Consider the following 15,836-nt stretch of genomic DNA (forward strand, 5'->3'; position numbering starts at 1 on the left):
CCCAAGACCCTCCTCTTAAACACGCAACTGCTGCAATTAAATGTTCGAACATGGAATACTGAAGCAGCCTAACCCTGAAGCCATCTCGGGCCTCTTCAATCCATTTAAAGCCACTCCTTGCCCTTCAGCTCACTCTTGCAGCTTTCTGCCTTCTCCCATTGTGAAGCTTTTTCGTTTTTCCCATGTGTGTCTTTTGCTTGCACAAAATGCTTGAATCAGAAAAATAAGTGCCCACCCTCAAAAATAAGTGCTGGTGCTCTGCACCGGAAACAACAAGCACAAATTAAGCACTGATTTAACTCCTGTCTCTCTCTCACACACAGACACAAATACACACACCACATGCAACCTGTAGACCCCACCACACTCGCGTGCAGACTGTGTGCACCACTTTACTCAATATCTGGAGCCTCTCTTTGCAGAAAGACTGTACCTTAAATGTTTGCTGATTACTTCTCCTTCCATCCCTCTTTCTCGGGGAGCAGGAAGAACGGTGGTTGAATTGCCAAAGCGCTCGACACAAGGCAAATAAGGTGTAAGTGACTGGAGAGCAAACAACCTTCTCGATAAAAGAAGCATCAAGTGTTTGTAAGAAGCATTAAGTATAGTGGCCTGTGTAAGAAACCCTTGTGTAACGCAAGTAGTTGCTTCTTGATAACATTTACACCTGCACTACCTCATATCTCACGCTCAGCAAATTTAAATAGCAGAAAAAAGGACAGCAAAAATATTATTAATTCATGTCTGTGTGATTATTATGGAATTCCCAACTTAGTGGATAACATTTACTTATCTAAGCAGATTGTGTGTAATTAAATGTATTTACAAAATCACAAATATTGTTAGTGTTCACAAGTCATACAAGTATAAAAGTTCGGGACACAGATTGAACTGTACCCATCAATGCCATAAAACAATGTATTGAAAACAATACGATTTAAATACGAGAGAACATACACCCTGCATGCAATCAATTGACGAACGCAGCCCATGAAACTAACCCTTGATCTTGTGAATTCTGAGAATAAGCAGAAGGACTTGGCATTACTTAATCCTGTTCCCGGAAATCACGGCTTTTCAATACTTTTTTTTTTAACCTTGAAAGGCTTGTCTGCCAGCTGTGCTCCTTCTGGTGAAGCATTTCCAGAAAATAACATTCTTATTACTGTTCTCAAAGCAGAGGATCCCTACACTCTAACAAACAGATGCTCATAATCGTTTGCAGGATTTTCCTAGGTTGCTGTTTAGATAAAATGTCTCAGGGAGTTAATGGCTCACTGAAGAAATACAATGTGACTTGCAGATCAAGAGTTTGACTACCGGCAAGTACAAGCCACGTCTTTCATCCATCTGGGGTAAATATAATGTGTTCACCTTTTTTTGATTAACAGCATGGGTTATTTGCAGCGTTTTGAAACAGCAAAATTGATGAATTGAGTGCTCTATAAAAACGAGTTTTCTTGAAGCGAGACAATTGTTTTTCTTGTGTTTGAGCTGATGTAATTTAAGCGCTTCTGAAAGCATATGAATATCACAACAGCGCCTATTATGTAAAATACATATAACGGATCAAACGTATAGCTGAATAGCAGTTGGAAGAATAGGAGGAAAACATTGTATGAAAACTGTGCGGAGCCAGAGGTAGGTATTAAACTTCATGTACTTAATTATGGGAGATCTTATTGGAGATCCCCAAGGGATATCTCCACACCTGTACTGAAGTAATATGTTAACAAGTGGAATATGACTAGAGGCAGACAACAATTTCCCAAAAAATAGGAGTCGGGTGCAAAGGGCTGCATACGATTTTGTGACTTCCAGGCTGACCCACAGTTTTCACATCTGCAAAGCATGAGCATTCTCTGTTTTCAAAAGCAGAGTCTAATCAACCTAATATGTTGAAAACAACAGGTTCCTCTCGGAGCTGGGACATTTCACGAATTCTGGGCTTGTAGTCTCCCATGTCTTGAAATGCCAAAGTGAAAGAAGCATGTGCTTTCCACCACATAGCCCATGAAATGCACCTTTGTCCATTAAACATATCCCTGTGCTCTTAAAACACTGCCATCCTATGAGCTTGGGATGTTCTGTAGGTTGTTAGTGTGCCATATCTGAGATACTTTGTCTCAGGGAACATTAAAACCATCCACTACCTGTTTCGGGCAATCTGACCACACGATCTAAGAGCTGGCCTGAATTCCATCAGCTACATTGTTATACTCTCTTCCTTTGAAGGATGTCCACATTTTAGATGAAGGGATGAAGCAAACAAACCTTTAAAAAAATAGCGATTGCCACACCAACCACGTGAACCTAGAGATATAACAGAAGCGAAAAGAATAAGTAGGATGGAAATCGGTGTTACATGGAAGGTCATATCCCAGTTGTTTAAGAATTCAACACAAAGCCCAGCCTGAATCAAGCACCCACATGGTGACAAAATTCAGTAGCAGAGAACAAGACACAGGTGGATCCGCGAGTCCATACGTGACTAATGCTCTCAACTAGGCCACATGATCTTAGTGAAAGATGTTGGCACTTCTGTTCTGTATGGCAATCAGCAAATGTCATTTATGCGGCTTCAGTATGTGAATGACAGGCTAAGCCTGGGAAATCTGATTTTTGTGACTCTTGTTCTCTTGCCTCATCGTCCACAAATAATAACAAATGATGCTTATGATGAAGAGCCACGGTTTAATATAGGCTATACTATTGAAGCTTCCTTCTGCAATACTTTTTAAATAAGCACTTCAGGCCACCAGATCTCAATACAAAGACATTTTAAATTGCGAACATTAAGCAATCCATACTGACCTAGTAACATTTAAAAAGGCGTAGTAAATGTACAAGAAGTATATCTGTAGTGAATCCAGTCACACCAAGGCTGAGCAGCACTTACTAGTAAATAAACAAACTGGGATGGTGAACTGAGTACCTATGGCAGAGCAAGGAATAAGTTATTTGGAGTATAGTTTTAGAAACTTTTCTTAGACACATTCATGAGTTGACGGGGGAAAGAGACAATTTTGACACAAATAATAATAGAAAAAATCGAATCTTGGTCTTACCTAATAACAGAGATATGTTAATTGATTGCTAAATCTCTTAAACCGGTTTGGAACTTCATAGGGTGCAGTGGGCCTCCAAGCCTGTTCCTTAATAGCTCTTGGGCACCTGGATGCAGTGGAGTCCTAGCCAACCTTCACAGAGAAGATCCAGGCTTCTGCTGTGCCAGGACATCATCTTCTTTCTTCCAGATACCCACGGTGGGCAAGCACGGAAAATTAGCCCTAAGATTAGGGCCCATGCTTGGGTTTCACTTAACCCGGAACCAGGCAATCTACATGAGGAAATAATTCATACAATATTCCCTGACTGAGTGTGCTACTATTACCCCATCACAGGCATTATTTTAAAGTATTCATAGATGGGACCATAATCCCTGCAGCAACGCATTATTGGCTTAACAGGTGCAGTCCTATATTGCTTGCACGGACACTGGCTCCTCCATCTTTAGAGAGAGACACTTATGATCACATTCTGCTTAGTCCATATTGCAGAAAGAACTATTGCATTTGAAATTCAGGAAACTCTGAACCCATAACTGAAATTAAATTAAGGGGACCTAGTGTATCTCTAGCTTTTTAATGGCAGACGCAAGTTTCATATGTGTGTGGTCACTGGAAGGAAATGATTTACAGGTATTACCTTAGAGGCCCTCATCTAAAGCAAATTAGAACTATCTGGCTAGGGCACGCGTGCTGCATGTTGCCACGCATCCCATGTCTCGCCCAGCAGCCAGACCCGATGTAAAAGCCAATCGTGGTACACTAAGGACAATTCTCCACTTTAGCTGGAATAATGTATTGAATTTTGATGGGAAATCTCGCAAGTAACTACGTATCTATCCCTGTTTTTCCCCCAAGGTTCCTTTCAATCGGTGAGATTTCAAAGAGAGACATTTACCGGCAATCACACGCAGGGGCGTAACTTGGTCAGTATGATTGGGGGTGTCGGCTTCAGATTTCCCGACAAACACGCTGGCACATGATGTTAAAATACATTATACAACAAGCATGGCAAGGAGAGGTGCTTACTGGACAGTGGAAAGGGAAAGGAATGCGTACTAAGAGAGACGGCGGATTATTGAGTGAAATAACCAACATTTTTGAAGTCTTTCCACACAGAGAGAGGCAGAGTGTGTGTGAATTTTTGCTTGTGTGTGTAAACATTCCTGGTAAAATCCGACAGAGACCCCACTATACGCGACTGAAAAAGTATCTGTACCCAAGTTATCACAAAATACATTCATTATTTGGGTGTAACCTCTCCCTGCCCCCCTGAAGCTACGCCCCTGATCATATGCAGCGCACCCAAATAAAAAGATGGTTCAACAGTGGCTGAAGGAGGGGCGGGGGTGTCGTGACAGCCGAAGGATGTGAGGTAAAATTAAGGGTGCGAGTGGGGGGACGATCGGTATTCTGAAAAGTAAAAACATTCTTGAAATTTTCCAAAGCAACCCAGGCGTTTAGGTTCCTGTGTTGTGTTAAAAGACCTTGAAAGCGGTTGGCAGCTTGAATACGTCTAGCACATGGGAAACGAACTGTGTAAATGACTGATTATTGGCTAAATCCACCCGATTGCTGCAGTGGCTTCTGTGTGTGTGTGTGTGTGTGTGTGTGTGTGTGATGGGGGGGGGGGGGGCTGCGCTTGTATTTCTTTCCACCAACGATATTAAATTAAAACGTGTTATAAAACTTGTGCATATTAAAACAATGTAATCAATTAATTTTTTAAGAAAGGACTTGCTAACATCCAGTCTAAAGGCCGTGGGTTTGGACGAACAGAAGGAGGCGAAATGAAACGTGAGCAAAAAACGAAGTATAGTGGAGAGCTTCAGTGAGCAGTTCAGTCAACACTGAGTGGCTTGAGACATTTAAAATGGGTGTCTCTGTATTTACTCGGCCACAATATTTTCCCAGATTTCTGCAATTGGGAATTTGGGGTAATCCAATAAGGAGGGTTTGAGAATTACTTAAGCACTTGTGTGACTGTCTGTGCACGCGCACAGGCAGGTGTGCATGTAACTTCAGTGCCATTTTAGGTCACTCCACAGACGACTATAGCTGCCTGGGAGACTTCAACATGCCAATACTTTGAAAAAGGTACATGTAAGAAGTTGTGCACAAATAGTGGGTTTTGGGTCAGCCCAAATCAGCCTTTGGCTAGTACGAGTTTTCGTGGTTTGTCATTGCTTGCATGGGTTGCCCTTCAATGCCATTTCATTTTTCATGGAAAGTTACATTCATCCCTTTGTGATCTCATTGGTGATGGATGATGCTCAAGTAGCTCCTTTGTAAAGGCTGCAGGGGCAATATAATGCTTGTAATTCCGTCAGTGTGTGATGCTTGATGTATTTTCTTTACAGACATTATGATATTGTGATTGCTGGTTTATTTATGTTTTTTATTAGAAACATTTTCCGGTCCAGAGGAGAGCTGCAAAAAAATGTATAGTCAGCATCAGAAGTCTCATAAAGGAGCAATGCAATAATTTAAATATGTGTATTGTGGAAGAGTGGAAGGAAGGGAGGTGAATGTACGATAAAAGGTGCAGATTTACAAACTTCGATCAAGGGACAGATTGCTTGAGTCTTTCTGTAGTCTTTCAGTTGAAACTTGACACTGAAGAATGAGACTCAGCTGTAATTTAAGGGATTGTGTGACGGATGGTTATACTGTGGAGCCACTTTCTAGCAGGAGTGATGTATGGATCCTTACACAGTACATATAATATATAGTGTCACATGGCGCTGTGCAGATAGGGCATCAAACAAGGAACCAGCACAGCTTCAGTTACCTGGGTTATGTTACATTAACCTTGTGTGTTGGGATGGCAATGTCAGTCCACCCACCCTACTTTTCTGTATTAATATAACATACGTTTGATATTTCTGGAGACTTGAGTAGAATGAAGGAAACCGACTCAAATACAATCAATCTATGAATTTCGTGATTTCAGCTTTGGTAAATATATCAAACCCAAGCACGATGAACGAAACTGATATAATAAAGCTAAGAAGAAGCAATTAAGAAAATGAAAACAATTAGGGAATAATAGCACAAGGCCTGCGTACAAAACATGATAACCTTCCAGCTGTTGGTGCCCTTTCTGATAACCTGCCTGATAAGGTACTGTCAAGTTTCTTAAAGATCAGCAAAAAGTTACTAAAATCATTTGACAATGGCGACTTCCTTTTAACATCCCCTTACCTACTGCAAGCAAATGTTTTGTTAGTCCTACGAGGAGTATATTAGAAGAGCCAGTGTGCAGGGCTGTCCCTTCCATAATGAGGCCACACTACGTGTCACTGTAATACTAAAACAAAATTACAAAAAATTGCCTTTTTATCAGTGTAGAAGGAACACTCTGGTAGGCACATTTTTATTTTGCTGGTAGGACTTAAAATCCTTGCACTGTTTCTGCCAGCGTGTTGAACACAGCTAAGGTACTGGTTGAAGTTCTGAACAAGTTCTGGACAGAGGCAATGTGACTAGAAAGACAATTAGGTACTTGACAGAAATGTCACTAAGGGGTTATCGCCAGAGGATGTGTGGGTGTTTTACATTTCACTCCAAGAAAACAGTTTTCATCTTCATTGTAATGTCCAGGATCTCGGTTGAGGTGTTGCAATGTCTGTCAGTTCAGATTGTCACCTCAGATTGTCAGTTCTAAAAGTGTAGGTATTGGCCATGATGAAGCTGAAGTTTTTAATTAGACTGTCCTTTCTCACTGTAGGAAGTGACCATCTTTTTGTCAAATACCCCCAGATTTTTGCCATATCTGTTTTTGCTGGCTGTAAAACCCGGTGCTCTTTACCCCTGCTAACTAGTAGTACATTAAGTGTCCCTGCTCCACCATTAAACATAGTTGTATTGACAATCCTAGTTGGGATATTTAATTTATCTGTAAATCTCCAGTGTATGGTACAAAGTGTATTCCGGGTCTATAAGTTAAATTCCTTTGGTGGACTTAAGCACATATTGTGCCAGATACAACAGCGGCAGTCCAAACATGTAAGATGACACTTGACAGGTCCCTTCTTTCTTCTCCAAGTCAGGCAGTTTCCCATCCCAGTGAGGAGGGAGCCGTCCCCAGAATGAGTTTGAAGTGACCACAGAAGAGGCGGTTGCTAATTTCCCTGACCACACATCTAGGGTGGGAAAACAAGCTCTGCATAAAGAGTGAACAGTTCCACCAGCTTCAATTTAGGCTGAGAGGAGCGCTGTGGAATTGTTTGCAGTAGGGCACAATGGAAATGCTGCAAAAGTAGGTATGACCCTTTACCCATTTGGATAGGAACTACCTGGAAGTCATGCCCACCCACAAGCTAGTGCCAGGCATAAATGCGACACCCACAGAACACTCCTGGACCTGAGGAAGATCAAAAGAGGACTGAACCTGCTGTCTAAGACTAGAGAAGAGCCCTGAACTTGCTCTCACTTGCACTCAGAACAAAAAGTAGACTCCAAGTCGACCTACTGTTCAAGCTACAATGACAACAATCTGCAAGAGGCATTTTCTGAAGATTTTCAGTTGACCAGTTCCAACTGGGACTACTGGGCCATGCTGTTGGCCTCTGATTGAATGAGATCTGAACCCCCCTAAGTGATGTTCTGAAGTTTTGGAACCCTTGACTTTGGGTGGCTGGGCTTCTCCTACCAACCCGGAAAATATGGGACTTAGAAACGTTTTTGCTTCAAAGACCTCCACAGTACCATGACTAACCTGCCAAACCAGTCAGACTGATGTCCAGCGCCACTAGGCATTCTTATTTGCTTACAACTTATTTGCAGACTTTCTTTATTCCAACTTTCTCATCTTGTATTGGACCCTTCCCTGGAGCACAGCCTCCTTAAAATCTCTCTGATTGGCTGTTTTCCATTTTTCCAAGGCTCTCTTATAGGGAAATACTTTTTTCTCAAGCACTTTTAGAGAGTGCATATGTTTCCCAGGTTTCTCACTCCTGTTGTTCCCCCACCTATAAAATACCGATCCCTGTGCTACATTTTGCTGTCTGTTTTGTGTTGCAAGGCTCTTGCTGCTTTTTGCTAAACTCACCGGTCCTCCAAGTCACATATTACTATCTTGCTTGTGTGCTTCTCCCCCAAACCTGTGTTGCTCTCCCCATGTGGTACTTGTTCCCTTCACTTCCCCCTCCCATTGCTACTCCCCCCCCACCAGCTTCCTCATTGCTGTCCATGCCCACTGTAATTGTTTTTGAAAAAGAACATGCTTTTAGCAAGGACCAGACGGCAAATTGTTGCAACCCACTCCACCTTTAAAAAAAAAAAACAATTTTGTGCTACATATTTTTCATTTTTCTTATTTAACGATCCATCTTGGTGAATAACAAAAAAGGGATGCCACAAAAATGAGGCACCTGCTATGGTCGTCATTGTGCCTTTTTTTACATTTTAAACTTTTGCCATTGCTGCTGCACCTTCCCAACGCTGTGCAGTATTGCTAAAAGACACTCCCGGTAGGCAAAATCCAGTGGTGAAAGGGCCTTGATAGTCATGGAGGCTCAAGGATATTGGGCTGATTAAGCTGATCAATGTTCCACTTTGCAACTTGTCAGCACACAGCTGTTTAAAAGCTAATGAGGAACAAGTGGGGAAGCTAACTGGAGAGGAACACGGTAGAACGTTGGCAATATAATATATTTAGCACATACTAACTGGATGTTTGCATTATGATATACAACTGGTTGATGTTGGGATCAAATAGTCAGGAGGTGTTAAGGTTCCTGCTCTGGTGAATGTCTCCTGAGGGGAAGCTCAAGATTTCAATATGTGTGGACAGGAGGATCTGACCAGACTTTCACTGGGGATAACGTTACATGGAAATGGTTCAAGGAAATTAATAAATGGGGTGAGTGTTTATTGCGTGGGTTAGTGTCGTTTTGATAGAGATAATCTGAAATGTTCTGAACACCAAGATTAAGCATATTAAAAAGTGCCCCATGTTTGGCTGAAACCCAGGTGGCTTGGTAGTGGTAACGGGGTAGTAGGTTTGCGTATGGGGACACTGAAGAACAGTTGAGTTGAAAAGTTGACATTTCTATCACGTAGACAGAAATTTATATTTCAGGATGCAAATAGTTGGTCATCGTATTTATTAAAGACCAGGGAACTTAATAAATATTTATCTATGTGGAATAGAAGGTGTGTAACATCTTTAGATAAAAAAAAAATATTAGAATCCGTGCTATTGACGATGATGAAGAAAACTGGCTTCATAGTAAAGTCAAATTGCCCATCGACATTCCAGCTAAATTCAAATTCAAATGATGCACAGAAGGAAATTAAAGTTGGTAAGGTGGTAAAATAAGAATTTAGTTAGAAGAAAAAAAAACTACTTCATCTGATGGCTATCACTCAGTCAGAGAACGGAATTTGAAGACATGCCGGGAGATCCGAATGAGATGAAGATTTTCGTGTTGTGAGCATACAGGTTAGAGGAGAAATGTAACAGAGTAACAGGAAAGACAGACTCTGGTACGGTAATGTTTCCAGCTTTCCAGAAAGGCATGTGGTTAATCCAAGTGCCAGTAGGTGTCTAGCCTGACTGGGGAACAACCTTACACCCAGCACATTTTGAAAGCTCACTTGCACTCTTTGTGATTACATGAACACAATATATGTTTCTTCTCTGTTGCCAGAGCATTGATGCACTGTGTACAGCCTTGCAGGATCAATGAGGGCACTCCTTCACAAAAATGTTATCGTTTGCAACTATAGGTTGCTTGATATGCAGTCATACTCATTGGTCCATTCCATAGAAACTTTAGAGGCCAAGGATATTCAATGTCCCAAGCCTTTTTCATTGTCCTCATACCTTCGATTACGATTCTGATCGTGCTTTGTCAGGGCTCTCATGTTGAGGCCTTACAAGTCTCCTTTTGAAACTTGGATGCCTAAATTCTGATCATGGGTGTCTGTTCAGTTACTTTGGTTTCTACTTAGTTATTTTGCAGCTTTTACTTATCAGTGAGCATGTTAACTACACACAATTTTGTATATGAAGAGCTAATTCCCATCTGTTGGGAGGGTTCCGTCTCTAAGTGGTCAGGTGCAGTGTGGAAAGGAGTGTCTTGTTTCAGAAAACCTCCAACCTCTTCCTGCTTTTTTGGAGACTGCGTACTTTTCAAATGCCCACTGATCTTTTTAATGTCACTTTTCCGAGGAGATGCTGCTCTTCAACATACTTGAGTTCTGGCTGAGCTTTGATTCCAAGCTCGTGGAACACATACCACTCATGTAGCTGAAACGTAGCTGGTCCTCTAATAATTGTTATGACTTGACTGTCACATGCTATAGCCTTTTACTACGTATGACAGAACCCATGCTTCTGAATTGTAATCCAACATCATGCAGCTCCTGATGCAGTTCTGTAACAGCCTCTTCGGATCTGTACTGCTCTGGTTCTGACAGATTCAAGTACAGGTCTCAAAATTAAGAAGTTAACAAGTCTATGACCACATTCAGAAATTCAGTGCACCTTATTTTAAAGCCTTTGGGCCTGATTTAGAACTTGGTGGATGGGTTACTCCATCAAAACGGCTATTGGAATCCTGTCCGCCGAAATCGAAATCAGATAGAAGATAATGGGATGTAGATTTTGGCGGATGGGATAGCCTTCACCGAAGTGATGGTGTAACCTGTACTCCGAGTCCTAAAATCAGGCCCTCTGTCTTTTCCAGTGGAAGGCATAAGAACTGCTCTCTGAAAAGAATGGGAGAACACTCTAAAACCTGACTCCTTTGTGTAGGAAAGGGTTCCCTTCTGTATGTCACTCCCCATTTTTTTGCCCCCAGTGCTGATGCGTATGACGCACTGGAAGCCTGCTAAAAAGGCCCCAGTACTTGTGCTCTAGCCCTAAATTGTTATGCTGACTTGGCAATTACCTGATTGGCAAGATTTTACCCCTCTGTAAGTCCCTATTAAATGGTACCCAGGACATAGGTGGTAAAGGGGTCCCCAGGGCTGCAGCACAAGGTTGTGCCACCGTGGGTGATCCCCCAAAGTACTGATGGTAGGCCTTCCACTGCAGCCTGCCAGAATGGTGGAAACTACTTGAGTTTGACTGTGCCCTCACCAAGATTGGCACAGTCCCATGCACTGCCATGTATGTATGTCAGTTACCCCTGAAGTAGGCCTCTGCAACCCAGGAGGCAGGGTAGATTATATTTAAGGTGCAGACATGTAACCATGAGCTTCCATGTCTCTATAGCATCTTTTCTGTTAAGGTAGACAAAAATTGCAGGCTGGTCCATAGACAACATTGGACTTAAGCCCCGGTTTACTAGGGCTGCTAGCTCCATGATGGTACTGCCTAGATATATTGAGCTTGGTGTCAACAACATGCTTTCTCTCCTCAATACGATTCCTGGGTCGAGGGATTGCTGCTGGCATGCACCAAGGTGGCACACTAATGCTGGGCAACCTGTTTGCACCCTCCTTTGGGCTCTAATCAAGCAGCCCATGCTTCTTCCCACACTTGCTGCTGCCAAGACAGGTTTATGACCTCCTGCTAGGCAGCCAGGGTGCTACCAGGAGTCAGAAAAAAGGGCTGCGGCAGAAAGGAGGTCACACCTCCCTCCCCTCAGCCAGGCTAGTTAATAGAGCCATCAGAGAGGTGAGCTTCAAAGGCTTCACCGCCCCTGATAGCCATCAGTGCTGTCCTCTGGCAAGGAAACAGTCCTCCCTCTGCCCCCAGGCCCAGTTGCTCATGGTCAGGTGGCAAATAAGGTATGCAGGACTTGTGCACACCCCCAGTAGGCTGACCACACATCTAGGGTGAACAGCCCAGTCTGTGACCTAAATATTAATTTCTGCCATTTTATGAATGGCAGAATAGAGGGCTCTGGTCAGCTAAAAGTGACCTGTCCCGCCAGATGTGGTCACTTCAGGGGTGGATTAGCCATAGAAGCTAGCTGCCGATTGGCCACTCTCCTCCATACCCCTAATACTCCTAAATCCAGGATTTAAGGGACACCCCTGACACCAGAACCTCAGAGTTGATCGACCAACTTTGAAGAAGGACCTGAAGATTCTCTACGCCACCGACAACCGGACTCTGTCCCCTGCTACAAAACAAAAGAGGGAAACTGTCCCTGTGGCAAAAGACTGGGAACTGCATGATCAACCTTCGTCCTTGGCCAAAACCAGTCACCCCGACTAGAGACATTCGTGGCAGCCAGAAGCACCTTCAGTCTCCCCCTTGGATTGTGGCACCAATCCCCTGCAAAGTGCTAGTAAAAACAGCAGCAGGATCGAAGGTTTCACTGTGCATCAGGCCCGCCATGAGATCAGAGGAAACCAGGTGGTCCAGTGTCTTTTAAGAGTTGTAGTCCAGCCTGCCTCCAAGTTTCAGGCCTCTTCTTTCCCCCCGGTAACTTCGCAAAGGATTTCTGCCCCCTTATTGCTACCAAGGCTTGTTGGTTGTCAGTCTGGTAACTAAACCTTTTACTCAACGCTGCAGGTACAGGGCACAGCATTCACCCTGCACCAGACACCTGCAACCCAACCCTAGCTGCATCCATCTGTCGGCATCATCATGCCAGCGCAAGCCCCATTCAGCACCACGGGCACCCAGGACTACTGTTGACCCAGAACCCCACAGACCTGGTAGGATCAAACTGACTGTTGTGGCCTGGTCACAGGAGCCGTACCACCTAAGGATTCCCTGCAGCTTAACCTCCAAGTGGTCGAATTCCGCCAGAGGCATCCATGCCATTGACTGACTTCATTGCGAGTTCTGTTCAGCGTCATGGACAGCCAGGGCAACTCTGCACCCAGAATCGACAGGACAGGTAAAACTGCTCTGACTATTGTGATCTGGTCCCAGGGACTAACACTAGCTTAAGCCCCATGGGGCTCCACGTAACTCAATTTCTAAGTGCATTTTTGCAACATATGACATTTTCCCTCAACTCCAAAGCAGTACCAAGATCAAATGCACTGACTTTTCTGCATTGATATTCTATTAATTATAAAATCAATATCTCCCGTTCTCCTGAACCTATACTATTTATTTTAGTGTCTAAAATTATATAAACATTAGCTATACTTTTATAAATTGGTACTGGATCTCTTATGAGTTGTGCCAAATACTTATCTAGTGGGGCTGGGTACAGTCTCTCCCCAGTCATCCTGCCAGGATGGCTTAGCCTGTCCATACCTAAGCTTCCTTTGTGTTCCTGGAAGCAATACACAAACCCCAACTGCACAGCCATTCACAGATATGTGGTCCAGGACACCGGCAGAAGGCACTGATGGGTTGGGTCAAGAAAATGCAAATCTGTAAAAGTAGCATTTTCAGAATTGAGACCTAAAATCAGATTTTACCATTAAAGAAGATTTTAAGTTACAAATGATTCTAATGTAAACAAACAAATCTCTATCCCAGTAAGCCCAAGGCACCTGGGTTGCAATTTATCAAATAATACAAAACATCACGTGGTACTCATTTAAATGGAGGACCGAGGAGAGGAGTATGTTGTGCTACCAGCATGTGAGTTATAAGTCTATTCAGCTTGATTTGGTGGTTACCTGTTGTATAGTATCCAAATCTGTTGTTCAGTTGTAACATTGAGACGTTTTGCACTCTCTCAGTGGTGACTGATGTGAGGGCTTTACAGTGCCCGCCTGACATTACCGTTCCTGGTTTTGCTGTGTTAGACTCTTCCTGCAGTTTTTGGACACAGTGCACAGGGCTTTTATGACTTATGTAAGCATTCTCCAAAGCCAATACTACATTGACACTGCATGACTGGGGGCATGTTTTGCGTGGTGCACTGTAGTTCACTATCGGGGTTGCCTGTACGAAGGTTTCAAGTATTGAGTCTGCCCTGGTCAGCATTGGTTATGATTCAGAACGGAATTGAGGTGATTACACACACAGTGAGAGTTGAACATGCATGCCAAAGCAGGGCACTGGTTGGGCACTGTACAGCGTGGGATTTGGTTACCTCTTCCCTTGCACATCAGTGTTGATTAAGGGTTGGATGCACTCCTACTTGCTTCTTACCACCTGGGCCTACTGGAGTACTTATCTGACTGTTGCTTATGGTTCTAAGGGCACATGTTTAGTTATGAGATGATGTCATTGTTACATCCCAGTTGGGTCCAGCTTTTTCCTTTGTGTATTAATGCTTGCAATTAGTTTTAAGCTATATATTAGTTGTAGGTATTTTGTTCTTTCAACATTATTGAGGACATGCAGCATTGTTGATGACCATTGAGTTGTAACTATTATGTTTTGCTTTTCTACCAGTGGGCATGCAGCATTTGCAACACAGTGTTCAATTGAGTTGTTATTTGTAATATTGATAGGTGCTGTTGAGAATTCCTCTAATTATCATATGAGGTTTCTCTATTTAAACAAATCCCATATGACATTGGTACCCAACCTTATGATTTCTGTGAACCCCCACTTTATCATTACTCGAACCCGGGGACCCCCACTGAATCATTATTGGAATACACGGACCGCCCACTGATTCCTACTGACAAACTGTTAATATTATTTAATATTTTCAGCAGTCGCGGACCCCCTCAGGAAGCTTTGCGTACCCCTAGGGGTCCCCAGACCACAGGTTGGGAATCACTGCAACAATGTTGTGTATGATTTGATACCCAATACTAAGTTAGCACTTATCAAATGTAATAAGGTAACTCATTGTTGGTCATTGGGAAAGAGAGGCCTTACAACAGTGAGAAACAGCTTTAGGAGTTTTCACTGCCAGGAAATAACGCTCAAGCATGCATGCCCTACTTTCTAAATACAATGCATCCAGCCCTATGAGCCTCTAGACACTACCATAGCGGTGATGTCTAAGTATTAAAAGGGATGGTTTAGGCCCAGCAAAACATTTACCCTTTCAGGTCAAAATGGCAATTTAAAACTGCACTATATGCTGCAGGACCAGGCCTGAAATGCTTTAAAAGGCTACGTTAGTGGGTGGCACAACTAGTACTGCAGGCCCATTTTATTATTTATTTACAGGGCCTCGGTAAATGTCCCATTTAGTAGGGGCTTTCAAGTACATTAAACATGCCAATTAGATGTAGTGAAATTTTACCATGTTTCAAGGATAGAGTACAAGCACTTTAGCACTGGTCAGAAGTGGTAAAGTGCAGAGTCCTAAAGGCAACAAAAACAAATTCAGCAAAGGCAAAATATTTGGGGGAATACCACGCCAAGGATGTAAGGTCTAACAGCTACTGTATAGTTATAGATAAGCCTTCAATTTAAAACATTTCTGCAGGTAACTTTGGCACTGTTTGGCGAATCTGCACAAAATGTTATATCATAATTGGCTTTCTGCAAATCAAGGTTCATGCAGATCATCCAGTTGAAGAAGGAATACAAGGGAGAGGTGAAAAAAGTGTGTTATGATTTTAGCTCCTACAGGAAGCTTCACTCTCTGCGGCACTAAAAATTTCTACGCGGAATTACATGAAGCGTAGCGTGAAACGAGAACACTGCCCCCTCGGAGTACTTCTTGGTTTAGTGCACATCTGTTCAGTAATTTGCATTACAAAAGATGTTGAGTGCTTCAAAGGGTTACATTTAGTGTTATTGTGACCATTAAATCATGGATCCTATGCAGATCAAAATAAAGATCAAAACCTTTGAGGATAATACATTTGAAAAATACATGAATCTGACTGCAAGAGTGAGCGTTACTTCCCTTAAACTATGCAGAATTCTTGGATACTCTCATGATTAAAGGATCTGGGCGACCTGATTGGCTGGCAGAGACTGAA

At 42.8% G+C, this 15,836-nt stretch overlaps 1 protein-coding gene and 1 long non-coding RNA gene across 3 annotated transcripts in view; one reads left to right on the forward strand and one right to left on the reverse strand.

The window, feature by feature from the left end:
• IL13RA1 (interleukin 13 receptor subunit alpha 1) overlaps positions 1-15,836 on the reverse strand; it is a 332,178-nt gene that overhangs the window by 56,035 nt on the left and 260,307 nt on the right. The window lies entirely within an intron of this gene.
• Positions 1,206-15,836, forward strand: part of LOC138264301 (uncharacterized) — a 63,636-nt gene continuing 49,005 nt past the window's right edge. The window contains exon 1 of the long non-coding RNA XR_011199290.1: positions 1,206-1,355. This is a non-coding gene — a long non-coding RNA (uncharacterized lncRNA). The remainder of the gene's footprint in view (positions 1,356-15,836) is intronic.

Source organism: Pleurodeles waltl, chromosome 2_1 (genome assembly GCF_031143425.1).
Source record: "Pleurodeles waltl isolate 20211129_DDA chromosome 2_1, aPleWal1.hap1.20221129, whole genome shotgun sequence".
Lineage (NCBI taxonomy): Eukaryota > Metazoa > Chordata > Amphibia > Caudata > Salamandridae > Pleurodeles > Pleurodeles waltl.